This window comes from Gymnodraco acuticeps, unplaced genomic scaffold, assembly GCF_902827175.1.
Source record: "Gymnodraco acuticeps unplaced genomic scaffold, fGymAcu1.1, whole genome shotgun sequence".
NCBI lineage: Eukaryota > Metazoa > Chordata > Actinopteri > Perciformes > Bathydraconidae > Gymnodraco > Gymnodraco acuticeps.
Genome location: NW_022989985.1, coordinates 4,069,665 through 4,091,080, shown reverse-complemented (window position 1 = coordinate 4,091,080; position 21,416 = coordinate 4,069,665).

Here is a 21,416-nt window from a genome sequence, read left to right as displayed (position 1 = left end):
CGGGAGAACAGTTCACTGCCCGCTTCATTGTAGGATTTCTGCCATGTCTCTACTTTAGTTTGACCATCTCTGTTACTAAGTTATGGAATACTAAATAAATAAGTAATTAGATACCTTACCGTTACTGCGCTCATAAAGAATGATAAGAATAATGTTTGGCTCTATGAAACCTGATGTACTTATATGATTCTGTTTTCTTCAAGGTTGTGTCTTCCTGGTCGAATGTAGGCTTACTTATTGTAAGTCGCTTTGGATAAAAGCGTCAGCTAAATGCAATGTAATGTAAAAGTTATGGAATACTAAATAAATAAGTAATTAGATACCTTACCGTTACTGCGCTCATAAAGAATGATAAGAATAATGCTTATTGAACTGGTTTCATTCATTAGTGAGTTTTTTCTTAGTTTTTTTTTTTAGAAGTCCTATTTTATCAGTAGGTCTGCACAGCAGTTACAATGGTCAAACTACATTAGAACAGAATTGTCCCCATTTTGTCTTTAATAGTTACTAACATTAGATATTTTAATGAGATATGGACCGCAAAACAAAAAATGTCCCTGGTTTTCATTTTTAAAATCAAGTCACCGAATGCAAGTAGTCGCCTAGCTTATTTTGTTATGAGATGGGAATTACTGTTCAATTTATGTATGTAATGTAATAATCGTTTGGTTCCTTTTACATTAAAAACAAGTTCGAATTTTCAAAAGGTCTTTTTATCCTTTTGTATCGGGGGGAGGCCCTTTTTCCAGTTTAGAGCAATAGTCCCTCCAAATGTCTGTGCACGTCCCTGGTAATAGCAGTTAAAACAGGACTGGTCAAATTTGACCCCGAACACCAAACTAAGGGGGGGAAAACGAAGACAATAGAAGGGTTAACTGTCTACTCATTTTGTTTTCATTTCAGAATAAGAGCCTATGTTGCCCAGGAGAACTTCCTTTATTAATTTAATTAAATCCTCAAAACTGCTTTCAAATAAATAAATCGACTGGATAAAAATATACAAGTTTAGCCTAATGTCGGATTTTTAACTTAAGTTAGTTAAGCACCATCTAAAGAACAAGGTCCAGAGCTGATACATAGAAATACAAGCTTGTAGCTGCACATGAAACAGAATATCGGGAAACTGACGGTGAAGTAAATCTTTCCCTCTGATCCTCTTATGGATATTTGCCTCCTGGATTTTCTTTCATTTGCAGAACAAAGTACTGCAAAATTGTCTCGTTTGAGTTGTGTGCTTCTCCCATTTTGCTCAGTAGCCGGTAAACTAGTTATTAGTCGAGTATTTGAGGCAGTAACCTGCAGCTGCCACTCTCAGAATCCAGAGTCAGCAGCGTGCCTGCAGACCCAGCGCTCATCTTCACTGGCCTAGTCCCATCTTCAAAAGATGTACGTTGAATTAATAAGAGCTGCAAGAAGTGGTGAAGGTTGGTGAGCCCTTGGTAATAACTTCTGCCAAGGGCTCCTAAGAAGTCCCATCCCCCTCTGCAGCAATCTGTAAAGACTGGTAATTTGTTGCGAAGAAATGAAAAAGCATCAAATTATACTTTTAGACACGCTTTCCTCTCTTTTAGATAAGCTTTTCTTCAAAAGTCAACCAGCAGCACACACAGCCCAAAAATAAACACACATAAACAAACACACTGACAAAACATGTTTGCTATGTCTCTGCATTGTTTGACTATTTTTACTTCTCATAAAGACAAATTGCCAGCTGTCTACGTTTGTTTCTGTCCATGTCAGTGTATTTCTGTTTGATCAATTCAAAACAAAGTCAGAAAGTGCTTATCCAAAGGAAGGACCACTTCTCTGTGTACGCTTTTCTGTCTGTCGGTCCTTTGATCCCTGCATGAACCGCAGAAATAAATACAATAATTAATTACAACTATTTGTCTGGCAACCCCCACTTAGAAACCACATTATCTTTTATTAATAAGTTTCTTAGAGGGCAGAACTTCTCACTGTGTGGGCATAATCATTATTTTCCTTTAAAGCAAAGCTCCCACTGTGAACTTTCTTTCACATCTAAACTCAAAGAGTTTCTGCATGAGATTGAGCTTTTTTATGCTATTGTGCATAAAGGCAGAATTTGTCCTTGAAATATATCTTTGTATTGTTTGGTATAAAATCAACTACTCATTATGAAACCAATTTTTCCAAGTTGATTTTAAATGCCATTTTCTTGATGTCTTTCATTTTTTGTAAAGCACTTTGAATTGCCTTGTGTTGAAAAGTGCTATATAAATAAACTTGCCTTGCCTTGCCTTGCCTTGCCTAAGGTGCTATACATGAAGAAAGACACAAAGACCTTGGTAAGCCATGTAACAGTTCTTTACTAACATCCTTTTGTCCAATTTGGAGTCACATTTTCCAAAGATTAGCACGCCTGTCTGTTGTGGTCCATACCATTAACAATCACGGAAAATTCCTGTTTTGTTTTTTTCAAGGAATAATCAGTGAGTCAACATGTTCTTTACAAACTGTTAGGGCTGTACAAGGGCGTGGAATCAAATGCACGATGCAGAGACAAACAAAGTATCAAAATAAAGCGTTTTAATGTAGACAGGTCATAACACACTGAATACATAAAGCAACAAAACAAAAACTACTAATACACTAATCTAACTCTATGGACGATAACTCTATGGACAATGACAAAAGGATCATACGCTGGAAGGCTTGGAACACACAAGACAATCTGGCAACGAGACAGGGGAAGACGAGAACTATATATACTAGACAGACAACACCAGGTGAAGACAATTAGACAATCACAACTGTGGGAAAACAGACAAGGCAGGAAACGTACTTTAGACACATGATGGTAGACAAGACTATCAAAATAAAACAGGAACCTATCTAAACACATAACATGAAACCTAAACTAGGGAACAATCTTAGCAGAGCCGTCTACGCACAACAGTACCCTCCCCTCTAGGGACGACACCTGACGGCCCTGGGACCTCCGGATGACACCTGTAGTAGTCCTCGATTAAGTCCACGATAAAACTGGACGGGACCCAGGACCGTTCTTCAGGACCGTAGCCCTCCCAATCAACCAGAAATTGACGACCTCGGCCTCGATTTCTCACTGACAGGAGACGTTTGACAGAGTACACCGGACCGCCATCAACAACACGGGGGGGGGGGGGGGTTTGGAGGGTGGAACCGGACTGTCAGGGAACCGGCTTGATTCGGCTGACGTGGAACGTTGGATGAACCCGTAGTGACCTGGGCAGACGGAGACGGACAGATACAGGATTGATTATTTTAGTGACAGGAAATGGACCCACAAACCTTGGAGCGAGCTTCTTTGACAAGACCCTGAGTGGCAGATCCTTTGTGGACAACCACACCCGCTGCCCCGGTCTGTATGTAGGTGCCGCCCGCCACCGTTGATCCGCCACCGTCTTCATCCGAGCCGAATTCCTCAGGAGGACCCGACGAGCTGCAGCCCAGACACGGTGGCATCTTCTGACTAAGGCGTGAGCAGATGGCACCACCACCTCCTTCTCAGTTTCTGAGAATAGAGGAGGCTGATAGCCAAAGACACAGTGAAAGGGAGACAGACCGGTAGCAGAGGTGGGCAAAGAGTTGCGTGCATACTCCACCCATGTCAGATGCTCGCTCCAGGTTGCAGGGTTCTGAGAAACCAGGCAGCGCAGGCACGTCTCCAGCTCCTGATTCAGCCTATCCGTCTGTCCGTTGGACTGGGGATGATAACCTGAGGTGAGGCTGACGGACGCTCCCAGGAGGGTGCAAAACTCCTTCCAGAACCTGGAGGAAAACTGAGGACCTCGATCCGACACAATGTCTCTGGGAATACCATGAATACGGACAACATGAGTCAATAACGCCTGAGCAGTCTCTTTAGCTGACGGCAACTTTGGCATGGCAATAAAATGGACCATTTTAGAGAACCTGTCCACTACAGTGAGGACAGTGGTGTTACCCTTGGATGGAGGAAGACCCGAGACAAAATACAACAAAATGTCAGACCAGGGCCTGCTGGGAACGGGGAGAGGCTGCAGCAGTCCCATCTGTGATTTTGATGACGTCTTGTTCCTGGCACAAACTACACAGGCAGCCACATATTCGGAGACATCCTTAACCAAGGAAGGCCACCAAAACCTCTGTCGAACGACGAATACGGTCCGCTTGACCCCTGGATGACAAGTGAGCAGTAATGTGTGAGACCAATGAATAACCTGTGACTGCATGGATTCAGGCACGAATAGCCTGTCCAATGGACAGCCACTAGGTTTCGGCCCCTCACCATTGACATGTTTCACCTGATCTACTATAGGCCATGTCACCACCCCAACCACACGGGAGAGTGGAAGGATTGGCTCTGGATCCTTGGCCATGGGCTCTGGGTCATGGAGGCATGAGAGGACGTCAAGTTTGCCATTCTTGGACCCAGGTCTGAAAGACAATGTAAAGTCAAAACGGTTAAAAAAAATGTGCCACTGGGCCTGGCATGAGTTCAACCTCTTAGCTTTGCGGATGTATTGAAGGTTCTTGTGGTTGGTCCAAACCAAGAACGGCTGTGGCGCCCCCTCAAGCCAGTGCCTCCACTCCTCCAGAGCCATCTTGACTGCCAACAGCTCTCGGTTTCTGACGTCGTAGTTTCTCTCTGCGGGAGATAGTTTGCGAGACAAAAAGGCACAAGGATGCATCTTATGATCCCCAGTCGCTCTCTGTGAGAGAATGGCTCCCACCCCATCATTGGAGGCATCCACCTCCACAACAAACTGTCGTTGAGGATCAGGAACAGTCAGTCAGCTGTGGTAAACCTTCTTTTTAACTCATTAAAAGCCTCCTCGGCCCTGAGGCCCCACACAAAGTTAACCCCTGGTGAGGTCAGTGCATGAAGGGGAGCAGCAACAGAGCTAAAGTTCCTAATAAATCGTCTGTAGAAGTTAGCAAACCCCAAAATCTGCTGTACCTTCTTCCTATTGGTGGGGGTGGCCCAGTCTGCCACTGCACTGACCTTTGCAGGGTCCATCAGGATTTGTCCAGGAGAAATGATGAACTCCAGGAATGAGACAGTTGATGCATGGAACTCACACTTCTCTGCTTTTACGAACAGGTGATTATCCAGTAGGCGCTGTAGTACTTGGTGAACATGTTGCACATGAGTCTCCTTATCAGGAGAGAAGATTAAAATGTCATCCAAATACACAAAGACAAACACGTTCAAAAACTCCCTGAGTACATCATTGACCAGCGCCTGGAAAACTGCTGGGGCGTTAGTTAACCCGAAAGGCATTACGAGGTACTCGTAATGTCCTGTTGGGGTATTAAATCCAGTTTTCCACTCATCCCCCTCCCTTATTCTTACCAGATGATAAGCGTTGCGTAAATCCAGTTTTTTGAACACTTTAGCATCCTGCAATAGGTCAAAAGCAGAGTCAATGAGAGGGAGGGGGTATCTGTTTTTTACCGTGATGTCATTCGGTGGACTGTAATCGATGCAGGGACGGAGAGAACCATATTTTTTCTTCACGAAGAAGAAACCCGCTCCGGCAGGAGAGGAAGACGGTCGGACGAGTCCTGCCTTGAGTGAGGTGTCGATGTAATCCTTCATGGACCCCTTTTCTGGAGCTGACAGGGAGTACAGACGGCCCTTGGGAATCGTGGATCCTGGCAATAAGTCTATAGCACAATCATAAGGCCGATGGGGTGGTAGTGCCCTAGCTTTACTAAAGACTTCCTTTAGATCATGATAACATGTGGGGACCTTTGATAAATCAGGGTAATCAGAAAAATAGTCAGAAAGAGGTTCGTTGTGACAGTCTGCTTTAGAAGTGGAGATTTTCCTCAGTATCAACTTACTCTGATCGTGTACACACTTCTGTTTACACAACATTCCCCACTCTTGTACTTTCCCTGACCGCCAATCAATGACAGGATTGTGCAAAAGTAACCAAGGGTAACCTAAAATGATCGGGTGTTGAGCTGATTTAAACACATGAAAAACTATGTTCTCAACATGAGTGTCATTGATTGTCATTTTTACAGGTGTGGTGCAATGAGTCACTGTGAATAGTAGGCGCCCATCTAACGCGTTCGCTTTTAACGGCGAAGGTAATGGCGTCAATGTCAGGTTAAGCCTAAGAGCTAGCTCTTTATCCAAAAAACTCTCATCGGCTCCAGAATCTACAAGTGCCCCCTGTTCAATAACCTGATTACCTTCACATAGCATAACTTGAGTTAATGTGCGTGGAGGGAAGTCAAAAAAGTCAGATTGGCTCACCAGTGTCTTCCCTTTCACCGGTGAGCCTGTTCTTTTACTAGACACATGGCTTGTTGATGCCCCTGTTGACCGCAGTAGAAACATCTTGCCTCCAATAGGCGGCGACGTCGTTCCTCCGGTGAGATTCTGGCCCTGCCGAGCTGCATCGGCTCCTCCGAGTCAATGGGGGGCGCTGTGGCCTCTGAAGCAGGTGACGAGCCGAATGATGTCCTCCGGACAGGATGAACAGCTGTTGAGAACCCTCTGGTTCCGCTGGACGAAACGGCAGTCTTCTTTCTTTCTCTATCTCTCTCACAGATGCGATTGTCAATCTTAATAGCAGCCGCTACCAAACTTTCTAAGTCTGTGGGAGGATCTATAAGCAATAAATGATCCTTAATTTTCTCTGATAGTCCGTTCCGAAATATGTCCCTTAACGCTGAATCATTCCAATCGCAATCAATAGCCATAGTGCGGAACTCAATTGCATAATCCGCCACTCGGCGTTGATTTTGCTGAATGTATGTCAAATTCTGTGCGCTCTCTACAGCTGGTGTGTGATGTGCAAACACTCTTTTAAACGAGTGGATGAACTGAGAGACAGAGTTGCAAGATGCAGAATTTTTCTCCCACTCCGCCGTAGCCCATGCAGCCGTACGGCCGGACAGATGATAAATGATAAATGCAATCTGAGCATAATCAGAGCAATATAGGCCTATGTAGGGCAGGCATCCTCAAACTACGGACTCCGGTCCGGATCCGGACCGAACCACCACTGTCTCCGGACTCTGAGCAAATTATACTTTTCATATGTATTATCTCTCTGTATTATATGTGAGACATCGCCACAACGCATTCGCAACGAGTCAAAATTCTCCGCTATGTCCACTGCAAACAGCGCTCTGCATGTCTGACTGTTCCACCTGTGTGTGTCAACGCTTTGGTCCAATCACATTCAGCATCCAGTCAGCGTTTTTTTCCCCCCAAACAATCTGCGAATCAGAGGCACAGTAGGGCGGGTCTTCACGGACTACGGGTGGGAAAAATGTGTGTGTCTCTTTCAACCTGTCTAAGTCAGAGCGAGAATTAAAAAAAAAAAATTCAGAGCGAGAGTTAACAGCTCATCTAGTTCCATCTGTACTGTAGCTAGTAGCCTAGTTTCACATACCGGGGTGGCAACTGACACCCTAAAAATAGGCCTTGCCACCCCAGCTGCCACCCCAGTTGGCAGCTTTGTTTTGAAAGAAAAGTTGTGGCTCATCGGACATTTATGAGAGAAAGTCTCTAATGTCCGAGTGTAAGTGAATGCAGCACAAGATGCACGTCATGTAACCCCTCCCCCGGTCCTGGCGCGAGCGTGGACATATGATTGGCGGCGATTTCATTTTGAACTGGACGGCGCAAAACGAGAAGCATTCGGACCCAAGCGCTGAAGGAATGAGGTATTTGCGGTCTACATTGACAGAGAAGAGACTGTCAGTTTGGCTGTACTCAGCATTGAATCAAAACGCACTGAAGCTGTTGATCTTAATACGTTTGTGAGGCGTTTTGCTGAACAAAATGGTAATCGCCGCATTCAGCTGTAATAGACATGCCAACTTGATGCTCTGCTCACGGATGAGCATACACAACTATTAAGATGATGACCTTACGTGTGTAAATATATTTTTTTCTTTGAGGGGGTCTGCCCCCAAAAAACTGTTTTAAGTCCTGAGAAAGTCAAATCAGACGGTGTGTAAAACTACACTGCCCAGCCAAAAAAAAGTAACCACTTTGATTTAACTAAGCCAGTAGGTAAGGACTTTCCACTGGATAATAACTGCAGTATAAAAGAATGCATGACTGAAGTGATGGAGACCATGTTGAAGGCAAACAAAAAGAGGAAATAACAGGTCAAATCAAGCAAATCCCCTCAGATTCCACAGCAACCAGAAGAACATAAATACTGGCTGGTGATTTGATTCATCAGCTTTGTGATGGAGTAAAAAATGCACAGTGCATTTCCTTAGCTGTGGGTGAGTCCACTGACACCACTGACAATGCTCTGTTGCTGGTGTTTGTGAGTTTTTATGATGAGGCAAAGGGGGAGTTTGTTGAAGATGTGTTGGGCCTGACGAACTTCAGTGGACACACAAGGGGGCAAGACATTTATAAAGCAATAATGGGAATGCTGAATGAAAGAGGGTGCAGCTGCCTTTATTCATAACTGTGCAGCTCTTACACTGCGACTCTGAGGGGTCAAGCACAGACACAATAACAATGAAAACGGCTGCATACAGATTATTTTTGTTTTTGCAACCTCGTGTTAAGAATCTTGTTGCAATTGTTTAAGAGTTTGAATGACCGTAATAAACGGACCTTTGTCTTATTGAAACATTTATTTTGGACCTTTAAGATTTGTATTTGAGTACCCCTGATGTAGGGTATTAACTTAAAGTGTAGATCACACTGAGTCAGAAAGGATCTACACTCTACAGTCATTGGAATCTCCGGAAAACTTATCTGGAGGGGCCAAGCGAGGCAACGGGACAGCATGAGATCCAGGAAGCGGCGCCGCTGTAGTAGGAGGGGCTGCCAGCTGTTGAGGATGAGCCGCAGCATCAGGTAATGCCGGTGTCAGTACCAGATATATTCGGGCTACCAGATATGTTCGGGTGTATTTCCGTCGCATCCGTCATCCGTCATATCCGTCTACTCACCTCCCTCTGCTCCCAGCGCTCTGCTGCCACACACCGGCCGTCTGCGGAACTGCAGCCGGAGGAACTCGGTACAGCTTGTTATGTGTGTGTACTTGTGCACATAAATAATGTTTCTAATTATTTACAATTAAAAAATATATATATTCTGCGTTACTTTAGCCAACACTTTTATAATATATAAGCCTGATCATGTCGTTGAAAGCAAGTACAGATGTTCTCCATTTTCCACAGTTATGTGTGAACTAAGGCAGATGCTTTGCTTCTGCACCAGTTTAGCAGAAGTCTGTTTTGTAAGACTGGTTTTGTTGCAGTCTGTTCATGCTATGTGTTTCTTGCGTAAGACTATATACACACGGAACACATGTATTACAGGGCTGTACCCAGTGTGCTTCATAAAACATTTTTGAAGCTTATTTTTTTTTAATTAAGCCGTTTCCATGTTATAACAGCATCTCGTTAAATCAATATCGGAAACAATAATTGTTTTTTTGTGGTTGTTTAAATGTAATTTATGGTGCTGTTAGAGTGCTTATAGACTGACCCGTTAATACAGATGCCCCCCCCCCCCCCCCCTTTGTGTGCGGTGAGCTGGAGAGAAGGCAGTCTATTTATTGTGGTGAAAATGTTGTTTAAAAAAACCCCTAACATATATGGATTGAATCAGAATATTGTGTTGGATCAAAACATATTGTACATTTTGAGAATTCTTACATCTATTACAATACATTTTGAGCTTTGGACAATGTTTGGATCAAACGAGCCAGAAACAACCTTAAGCAGCCACCACTGGAATATTATTGCAGTAATATTATAATACTAGTAGCCTTATATTAGTGTAGCCTAATATTGATCGACAAATATTTAGAAATAAATCTGGTTCTGCCTGCCTGCCTCATCGCACTCTGCCCTGCTGCATTACCATGTATAGTATTTACATTCATAATGATCTTTTTTTGTTGCAGAGCTTTAGAGGCTTTAAGAGACGAACTGTCAATGATGCCAACTTGGCGACCTACAAACTAGATATAGCAATCTTGGAGCTATTGCGGCTAGCTACTTTCATTGGAAAGAATTTCGCGGTCATTATGGGGAAGCGGAGGGATCTAGATCGTTCACACATAACAAGCTGTACCGAGTTCCTCCGGCTGCAGTTCCGCAGACGGCCGGTGTGTGGCAGCAGAGCGCTGGGAGCAGAGGGAGGCGAGTAGACGGATATGACGGATGCGACGGAAATACACCCGAACATATCTGGTAGCCCGAACATATCTGGTACTGACACCGGAGCAGTGGCACCGGCGTACAGGCGTGCCAGCCATGGATGTATAATAAGAACTGGATAGGTGGGGCGGGGCCTCATTCATTCCTATGAGAGTTGCTCAATGGCGCATGATGACAAAATGGCCCAACTTTTGAGAGAGCGAAACGTCACAGATTACCCGGCATGCCTGACAAGTACCCGTATGTGCACTCATAGAGCATGCGCAACTTTAACCACGCCGCCCAAAATGCTCGTTCACATTAAGCACATGAATTTGGCGAGATTGAGAGCAGCTGGTGGAATGGCGTCTTTGAGTCCTGGAGAGGAGGATATGGAAAGTGCATCTGAAGGAGAAGGAGGATGGAATGAAGTAAGGAAAAAGACTTCAAGAAAGAAGATAGACATGTCAAGTGACAGTTTTAGACCCCGGCCACACGAGGACGAAAACGGCTAAACGCAGGATTAACGCAAACGCAATCGCAAACAAGCTTCCGTCCACACGCAAGTGTTATCCGGATAGTGTCTGTCCACACGAGACCGCTCCGTTTAGCTCCAACCGCTGGAGAAGCTGCAGTACATATGCAGGAGCCTGTACGTGGCGCTGTAACTTCCTCCACAAAAGCAGCGAAGAAGCATGGTTGTCATGGTTGCCCTTCTGTTTATTCTCCACGGTGGGGGCCGAGGGAACCGGGCAGAGTTTTTCGCCAGTCAACGTGTATTAAAGTTTAAACCTTCCGACAAAATTATAAAAGTGCCGGTCAAAGGTCTTCTTTGTTATTTATTGAGCTTTAAAACAAATGAATAACGACTTTATATAATATAATAATAAAAATACACGGAGCCTCTCTTTTTCCTCCCTCTCTTCGGACAGCGTCAGTGTCTGTCTCATGCAGCAGCTGATCCAGTAATGAGTGACCCGGCCGACAGTAAAAATAAACATATTTATAACTAGTTTAGGTAGTTTGAGAGGTGTCTCCGTCCTGTCAGATTAGACTTCACTCGCGTTTATGTCCATATCGAGAGAAAGATAAATAATCTGAATTCAGTGTATTAGTTTACTTTGACGCGGGGGTGAGCAGCAGAGGTGGGGAGAGGCGAGGCTATTGCGCAATCATTATCAGAAAATGATCGCTGAAGCTGCAGTACATATCCACAAAAGCAGCGAGTAAGATCCCCCCCGGATGTGTAAGTCTGCTGTAGATGTTGCACAAAGAACTGTAGCATGGTCAGTAGCGTCCGGAGCACGATAGCAACTCTGCGATCCGCCATTGTTGTTGTTGTTGGTGGCGAAACACATCAGCAATGGCGCGGGGTACGCGGAGGTGAGCAGCAGAGGTGGGGAGAGGCGGGGCTATTGCGCAATCATTATCAGAAAATGACCGTATAGGGCGCACACACGGAGCTGTTTGACCCCTGTTAGGGATTTGGAGGGATATCTGGTCCGCTTTTCAAATCTCCGCGCGTTCCTATGAAGCTGGTTATAATACAGGAAGGAATCCATATCTACAAAGTAACCGTTAACAATAATCTACTTTAATGGCAATATGACAATGCAATACAATCATTACAATACAACATGATATATTACAGTTATATTGTAATGCTTAAGGAGTAATGCCGGCTTACTCCTGCCCCGGTTCGCATACTGCAGAGCTACTTTCACCCGAGGGCAGCATGTGAAGAAGAGGCCGAACGCCAGGGATCCACCGGATATATACCAGAGTAAGAAGGAGGGGTTTGGTGTTAGGTCAGCTGGTCATCTCTTCAGGTCATCTCATTGGGAGACGCAATGCTGGCCAGCAGGAAACCAAACAGGCTCACTTTCCAACAAAAGGTCTCAAGGCCTGCATACCTACACCTCCCCCACAGAGCAATAAAACCCTGTTTACTCCAACCAGCCCAGAATGTTTATAGCCATTTGTAGTCCTTACATTTATGAAAGGATAAAACAGAGAAATCAATATAAAACACAAACACAGGTATTGTTTGAACAGTATTCACTTAACTGCTACTGTTGATAACCACCAGAGAAACCCAAGGGACCTCTCTTAATATTACAACCACTGTAGCTCGTTCTAAGTTGAATGCAAATCAGGACATGCTCTCACCTTCCCCCATCTTCCTTTGTCCTCAAAAACACATGTCAACAGGCCCCAAATGCAGCTCAGTTTTACCCAAATTATTCCCATTTTAAGCTTATCCATAGTTTGCTAACATGAATAAATACAAATATAACTCTACAAATCCCCCTTTTTATCTCCTTCTCCAGAGATAAACTTAGACAAGGCATTTTGAAATATACCCACTGTCATTCTTTTCTACTGTGTCCATAAATCCATCCGAAGCTGGTATTTAGAGTACTTGAAACCTTCATGGAGACAGAACACCACTTTCCATGGCAGTGAAGGAACCATGAGGGGGTAGCTGAGTGCTAGAATCATCAGCCCCCCCCCCCTCGGAGGAATAGCCCACAAGGACAGCTAATAGGGAGGGGGAGATGCAGCTTTCCCTTCACGGGTAGAACTGATCAGAGCGAAGTAGACTCCTCTGCTGCCTCGACAAGTTCCCTGTGCCGTCCTGGCTTGCCTTGTCTTTGTCCCCCCAAATCCGCTGACAGCAGCTTCTGGGCTGCCTGCTAGAGAGATGTCTTCCTCCTCCTCGTCCTCCGGCCCGCTGATGGCGGCTTCCGGGTCGATGCTGTAGAGATGTCTCCAGGGTCCTCCTTCTCCAGTCTGCTGCTTCCGAGTAGTCCACGTCTGCCAGGGCCACGTCCGTCCTGATGTCGTCCCCTGGTCCCAGTAGGTGGTTTCCCCGCCGCACACTGGCTCCCGTGGTACGAGCTGTCCCCCTTTTCTCCCAGGCAGACGGCATAAGAGGTCCGCTGGGTCACTCGGTCGGGGTCGGAGAACCTGGGGTTGAGCCACTTTGTCCTGATGACTTTCAGCCAGACGAACTCTGCTGTCGGCCTCGTGCTTCTCGGGTCCCCCTTTTGGCGCCAGCGACCTGTGTGGAGAAATCTGATACAACTCCCTCAAGCCTACGCTCAGCTGTTTTGACCCACTTGGAGCCTGTTGGTGGGGTGTCTTGAAACAACAGCCGTCTGTGAACAGGTTTTCCAAATTAATTGTAGACCTCCTATCTGCCAGTGCAGCTTCAGAATCTTAATACTTGGATTGTGCCAACTAAATAAGAACCTCAACATCTTTAGGTAAACTAAATAACATATTTCAATAGCTCTGAATTTCTGACAAGCATCCGTGTTTATTTTTAAATGAAATCCTATTTAAAATCCAAATATAATATGAACTGCTAATGTTTCTGGTAAGGAAACACACTAATGTTATGGATTCAAAAACAACCAACATCACGATACTAACAAAGTGAATGATTTCCTGGTGATACTGCTTTTACCTGTCAGTGCTTAGATATTATCAAGCTGAAAAAATGAATACAGAATTCCAACAAACTGTCATCAAATGTCTTTCTATTATAAATTTAGATGAAATGTATATCCCCATAATGACCTAAATAATAAAGTCTATGGCTTTTACTTCTTTACCAGGCTAGTTACATGATGTTGTCTAAATTAAATTCTGTCTCAATACACTACTATGTTTTAGCTTTAACTGTAATATGTTCTTTCTACATTTCAAACCTCAGTTACTCTAATGTCTGTTAAAATATTACAAAATTGTTTAACTATCACAGGTCAACTTCTTCGGTTTCACAGTAGCCCCTTGGCCACTGCTTCTTTGTTACCTGTTATAATTCAAATCAATATTTAGAAACATCTCAACCTTCATCAAACAGTATCTTATCCCCAGATATGGAGCAGGTTAATTACATTCAATGCTCAATCCTTAAAAGAAAAATTTAAATTGTGAATTTTACAGCCATGTTGACATTTATACCTTATACTCACTCCCCCTTTTTACACATGAAATAATGTGTAACAAAACCCTGTAATGGGAGGGGAACAAAAACTGTCAGGTAATTGGTTAGGGACATAACCAACATTATTTTAAATTTGACATCATTATCATTATTTCCACAGTGAACACTTCAGTGAAAATAAGTGTTCCTCTCCGTCCTTCAGGCCTAAAAGAAACAGAATCTTCAGATTGTAGTTTTACATTTGCAAACCGCCAACTCATGTGAGAGGAAAATATCACGTGCGGTTTCCCCTTTTTGTGGAATTTTTAGGAAACCTCTCGTTTCCCTTGGAGCTCCAAAATAATATGTTAGTCCAAAAACATGCTTGGTTAGTTATTGTTTTAGAATCATGCAGTTACACTGATCACATGCCGGCATTCATTCACACTCACACTGTCTGGTTGTCATGTCAAGTTTGGTCAGCTTCACCCCAGAGTCAGTCATCCACAGTGCCTTGTCAAGTTACACTGTCGGTCAGGGTCAAAGGTCAGTTGGTCTCCGTCTTTTTTGGCCATGTGTCGTGCTCTGCAGAGACTTTGACATTTCAGCCTAGGCCAGTATCCTTTGTCTACAAAAATATGTCACGATTTCAACTATAATTTTCAAGATGATTCTCACTTGTCATTGGGACTTCCGCCTCCCACTTTTCCTGAAACTTGGTACAAAACTCACTTCCTTCGAGTACCACTACTACAGCAATCCATTTACACCTAATTAGTATTAAAATGTCTAATGATCTATTTCAGAAACTTGTGTACATAACTATTATCTTGAGTCAAAACATTACTAGGATCTGTGTCGCTCTGCATTTCATAGGTCATTATAATTCTGGTCTACTTAAAAAACAATGTTAAAGTCTTTTAGCAGTGTGTGGAACCTTGGGTGTCCGAACATGCAACAATTACTCCCTCCTTTATCAAGGATTCAAAACCGAAGTCTGGTAATAACTATGCCACAATGGTGAAATCAACACTTTAGATTGGAATTTAATATGTGGCTTGGCACTAGCCATTAATACAAACAAAGATTTGTCCTATAGAGTGGTTCCTAAAACTATCCTTTTAATGGTGATCAATATTGTAACCAATGAGATCACTACTTTATTCACACGTGAATAAAAATCTCTTAAAGAATGATTTGTTAACATGATGAAAATATTGAAGAATATGGTTCTACTCTGTCAGTGTGTTTTAGGATGATTATCATTTTACTTTAATAGTTTCCTCTTTACTGCTATTTTTAATTTACCAAATGATTAATAAATCTTTCTGTCTTTACGTATTTATGAAGTTAATTCAAGTTATTTAAATGTGCGTTTCGTGAATAAGTGTGTTTATGTGTAACTCACTCATTCCCGTTCTCCTTTCCTCCTCCCCTGGTTTTCTCAAGCCGTGACCCCGGCCTCCTCACTTCTAATCGACCATGCCAACTCCTCTGATTCTGTCTTCTCTTCAGTCCATCAGCTGTTGAATCCATCCACTGTAACTTTTGTAGGCTGCCATTGGCCCAGTCACATCTGCAGCCCCATCATGCCACTGTTGTTGCACTCCTCCTTTACAGTCTCTCTGCTGTTTTTATGGAGGGCGGATTCTGCTCTCATGTCTATTGTGCCAAATCTCACGGCGCAGTTTGGAACTTCATGTCCTGTTTGAGGGACCGATGAGAGTATCTCTCTGTATGTCAGCATGCTGGTTTGGTTCTGGATGCCACAGGTGGAGATAGTTCTGGCTGCAGTCTTGATGTAGTCTTGTTGTTGTTGTTGGTTCAGCTCTGGTTCTCTGTCTGTACGATGGAGAAGGAGGAGTCTCCTGTTGGGTTAGGTCTCGTTGTCTGCTTGGAGGGTCGGGATCAAAGCCTTTCTAACTCAGAGGGGGAGTCCAGGTCCCGGTACACATTACCTATAAGAAGTCTAGCACACTGATGTTAAATAAATCCAACCCTTTCCACTCTGTCTCTTTCTAATCATACTATCTGTCTTAGTTGTTAAATGCCATCTAAACAACATAATTAATGTCTACTTATGATATTACAAAAACTCACTCCAAAAATTGTTTCATCCATTGTTACATATTTACCCAACACAACTCTGAAATACTTACATGTTTCCAGCATCACATATTCCACACACTATGAAAGAACATCTCCATATCTTCTCTCATTTTAAATCCCACTGTTACTTCGAACAATAGTAAACCTGCAGAGCACACCAATCGGATTACAGTAATGAAATTTGAATCAAGTGTAGGCCCATGTCTTCTTTCTGAACATTTATTTATATTGTCTACATTTGCAAACAGTTCGAGTGTAAAATGTGTTTTGCACAATGTATTTACACTCTACAGATTCTTGAGTTTACTCATCTCCTGGTGCTGTCGTTGTAAAAAATGTTCAATCCCTTATTGTTTACCAGTTTACCAAAATCAGTTATAATTAATATACTGGGAACGTGCTTCCCGTCTTCAATACCGGCCAGCAATGTAATGATTAAACTCTAAGCTCGCATAAGTTTCAAGGGTGTGATACCCCCTTTCAGCCACTAGATGGCAGCAGCAGAAGTTTCAAGGGTGTGATACCCCCTTTCAGCCACTAGATGGCAGCAGCAGAAGTTTCAAGGGTGTGATACCCCCTTTCAGCCACTAGATGGCAGCAGCAGAAGTTTCAAGGGTGTGATACCCCCTTTCAGCCACTAGATGGCAGCAGCAGAAGTTTCCAGACAAAGGGAAACGCTCTACCTTGGTTTAATATATAACAGACCTCTGGCTTTAAGCTTTTAGCATTGGTCTGTTATTTAAACCCCAGTTTTAAACGGCGACTCGATCTGATTTATCGAGTTTCCAGGTTTTGCCGTGCAGGATTCAAACCTCGCATTCACACAAACTGCACCATCTCTACGCCACTCAGGAATAAACTACCTGCAGATCCGCGCCAAACTGCTCTATTTTACGTCACGCAGGACTTTCGTCTACCTGTCGATCAACGTTTACGTTTTGTATATAACTTTCCTAACATAGTAAAATATGCATTGTATATTCCATTTAAACTATAAAAACACTGTGAAACGCCTACAGACAATCCTAAAGTTTTAGCGTATCCAATTACAGACAGGCGACTTTCATCGTCTGCTTACCTTATTTGCAAAGTTGCAGAGTCCTGCTGATTGTCTGAGATGTTTGAAAGCGTCTGAATTCTTCCTCAGCTTCGTTATCTCTAGACGTCGGGTCACCATTTTGTTAGAGATTTGGAGGGATAACTGGTCCGCTTTTCAAATCTCCGCGCGTTCCTATGAAGCTGGTTATAATACAGGAAGGAATCCATATCTACAAAGTAACCGTTAACAATAATCTACTTTAATGGCAATATGACAATGCAATACAATCATTACAATACAACATGATATATTACAGTTATATTGTAATGCTTAAGGAGTAATGCCGGCTTACTCCTGCCCTGGTCCGCATACTGCAGAGCTACTTTCACCCGAGGGCAGCATGTGAAGAAGAGGCCGAACGCCAGGGATCCACCGGATATATACCAGAGTAAGAAGGAGGGGTTTGGTGTTAGGTCAGCTGGTCATCTCTTCAGGTCATCTCATTGGGAGACGCAACGCTGGCCAGCAGGAAACCAAACAGGCTCACTTTCCAACAAAAGGTCTCAAGGCCTGCATACCTACACCTCCCCCACAGAGCAATAAAACCCTGTTTACTCCAACCAGCCCAGAATGTTTATAGCCATTTGTAGTCCTTACATTTATGAAAGGATAAAACAGAGAAATCAATATAAAACACAAACACAGGTATTGTTTGAACAGTATTCACTTAACTGCTACTGTTGATAACCACCAGAGAAACCCAAGGGACCTCTCTTAATATTACAACCACTGTAGCTCGTTCTAAGTTGAATGCAAATCAGGACATGCTCTCACCTTCCCCCATCTTCCTTTGTCCTCAAAAACACATGTCAACAGGCCCCAAATGCAGCTCACAGTTTTACCCAAATTATTCCCATTTTAAGCTTATCCATAGTTTGCTAACATGAATAAATACAAATATAACTCTACACCCCCCAGAGCGTTGCGTATGCCGTTCTATCCACCTTGGGACCCGTTATCGTTTCCTCAGTCGTTTAGTGCCGTATGCGGTCGTCCTCGTGTGGCCGAATGGTCTATATGACACTAAACAGTAACGCAAACTGCCGTTTTTGTCCTCGTGTGGCTGCAGCCTTAGTGAATCTGATTCACAGAATGAGTTGAAGAGAGTAAAGAAAAAGATTGAGAATGGAAAGGAAAGTGATTGTGGAGTTTGGTGAGCAATCCGCAGCTAAGTGGCCAGTGGCCCTGACTAAAGCAATTCACAAAGAAATTGGATCGATAAAGCAAGCAAGATTTCTGAGCAAAGGACGGATGTTGATTGAATTGATGAATGCAAAACAACAGGAAAAGTTACTGAAAATGAAGACCCTGAATGAAGTTCGAATTAAATGCCATGTTCCTGGAGCAAATTGGAAAATACTTGGAGTTATCAGTGGAGTTCCCATAGAAATCGGCATAGAAGAGCTCAAGAAAGAAATTAAAAGGGGGAAAGTGTCTGTAGTTAAGCGTCTTCCTACTAGGTATCAGGGTAAGATAGTGGATAGTTTGTCTGTTCTTCTTCAGTTTGAAGAAACAATTCAACAGAAGATAATGATCGGTTGCATGAGCTTTCCAGTAAGAGAATTCATCCCTAAACCTCTGCGGTGCTTTAAATGCCAAAGGTTTGGGCATGTGGCAGACAAGTGCAAAGCAACTAAGCCCAGGTGTCCAACATGTGCGGGGGAACATGAATATGGTAGTTGTGCTGCAGGTGCTAAGGTGAAATGTTGTAACTGTGGTGGGGAACATAGTGCTGCGTATCAGGGCTGCGAAGTGCAGAAAAAGGCCAAGGAGGTGCAGAGATACAAAGTGCAAAATAAAGTCTCATATGCTGAAGCAACAGAAAAGGTTTCACTAAACATAGCTAGGAAATCCCAAGTAGCAGCAAGTATATTCTCTTCAAAAGATTTTCCCAAACTCCCACAGGCAAAGGAAAGCTCCACAAAGTGTTCACATAAATGTGTGATAGGAGAGGATGCATTGATTGTTAATAAGTACAAATGTGTGGCCTTTATTGGAAAAGTGGTAAATGTTGCTTTGCAACAAACAAAAAAGAGGTCAAGACTGAAAACAATAGTGGAAGCAGCAGGTGAATTTTTGGGGATAAAGGATATAACCGTTGAAATGATGCATGATATGCTAGCCCCCAATAATGATGATTCACAGATTAGTGAATAGATTTATGGTTTTTCTCATTCTGCAGTGGAATGCTAGAAGCCTTATTGCAAATGGACAAGAATTCAAGACCTATACCAGTTAAAATAAAAACCAGACGTTATTTGTATTCAAGAAACATGGCTGAAGACTCATTTGGACTTCATAATTGGGAGATATACTGCTATAAGACAAGATATAAATGATGGCCAGGGAGGGGGATGTGCAATCTTTATCAGAGAAGTAATGTAATGTGTGATTTAGAAATAGTGGGTGTAGAAGTTTGGATTAATAAAAGGAAAATTAGTGTCCTGAATTTTTATAATCCATGTAATAAACTCAAAATAGAGGAATTAGACAGTCTTTGCCAAGGAAATTAAATAATATGGTGTGGTGATTTTAATGCACATAATACAATGTGGGGAGGGAGATCAACAGATTACAACGGACAGGTGGTGGAGGACTTAATAGAGGAAAAGGAATTAGTTTGTTTAAATAATGGGCAAGGTACAAGACTCAATTTTAAAGATGGAACAGAGTCTGCGATCGACCTAACTCTTGTAACAAGTGAATTAGCTTCGGGTAGCAGTTGGGAAGTATTGGCAAATAACAGTATTGGGAGTGATCATCTTCCGATTATAATCAAGTTTGATATAAGTGATGTGGTTGAGCTAGATGGTATCATGAGATGGACCTTTTCTAAAGCAAATTGGGAGATGTTTGCTAAATTGTGTGATAATGAATTTGATCAGATTGATATGGCAGGAAGTATTGATGAAATAAATGAACAATTTACTTCAAATATAATTAAAAGTGCTAATCAAACTATTGGGAATACAACTGGTAAACTTAGTAAATGTGTTAAGATGGTACCGTGGTGGAACAAAGAATGTAATGATGCAATTCGAAACAAAATCAGGCTGTTTGGAAAGCTAAGAAAGACACATTCATTACACAATTTATTAGAATATAAGGCTCAGGTAAGGAACATTGTTAAAAGAGCAAAAAGGGAGTGTTGGAGAGGATTCTGTTCAAGTATTGGGAGAACTACACTATTAGATAAAGTATGGGGAATGGTTAAGAAGATGAGGGGAATAAGACTGCAGAGTAACCTGCCAGTGTTAGAGAATGGAGGGGAAATTGCCACTGGTGCTATGGAGAAGGCAGAAATTCTAGCTAAGAATTTTGTCAAAGTTCATTCTTCAGAAAATTTTACAGAAGAATGTAAGATCAGGAGGCAGGAAGTGTTAGATGAACATCCTAATGTATATGAAGAAAGACATTCGTCGCAGAGTGTTGTAAATATACCTTTTTCTATTCAAGAGTTGAGAAGAGCATTAAGTAAGTGTAAAATGACTGCTCCTGGGAAAGATAATGTATGCTATATAATGTTGACCAAATTAAGTGATTTTGCATTAGGAAAGCTACTGGAGATGTACAATAAGATTTGGGAGAAAGGGAAGCTGCCAATAATATGGAAAGAGTCTGTCATTATTCCTATTAGAAAACCTGGGAAAGATCCAACCAGTCCAGGCAGTTATAGACCTATAGCTCTGACATCGCATTTGTGTAAAATTATGGAAAGAATGATAACAGAAAGGCTGACATACTACATTGAGAAAAATGAACTAATGACTCCTTATCAGAGTGGGTTTAGAAGCACAAGCGAACAAGGAGTGTGTTGTAGCTGTATTCTTTGATGTGGAAAAAGCTTACGATATGATGTGGAAGGATTATTAATAAAACTGGACATTATGGGTCTGGGAGGTAATGTATATAATTGGATTATGGATTTTTTGTTTGGCCGTGCCATCATAGTCCGAGTTGGCAATTCATATTCTCGAAGGCATGAAGTTGAAAATGGAACCCCGCAGGGGAGTGTAATTAGTCCTCTTTTGTTTTCTATCATGATAAATGATATATACACACAAGTAGGATCTGATATTGGTAAGTCACTTTTTGCAGATGCTGGAGCTATTTGGAAAAGGGGCAGAAATGTAAAATATATTG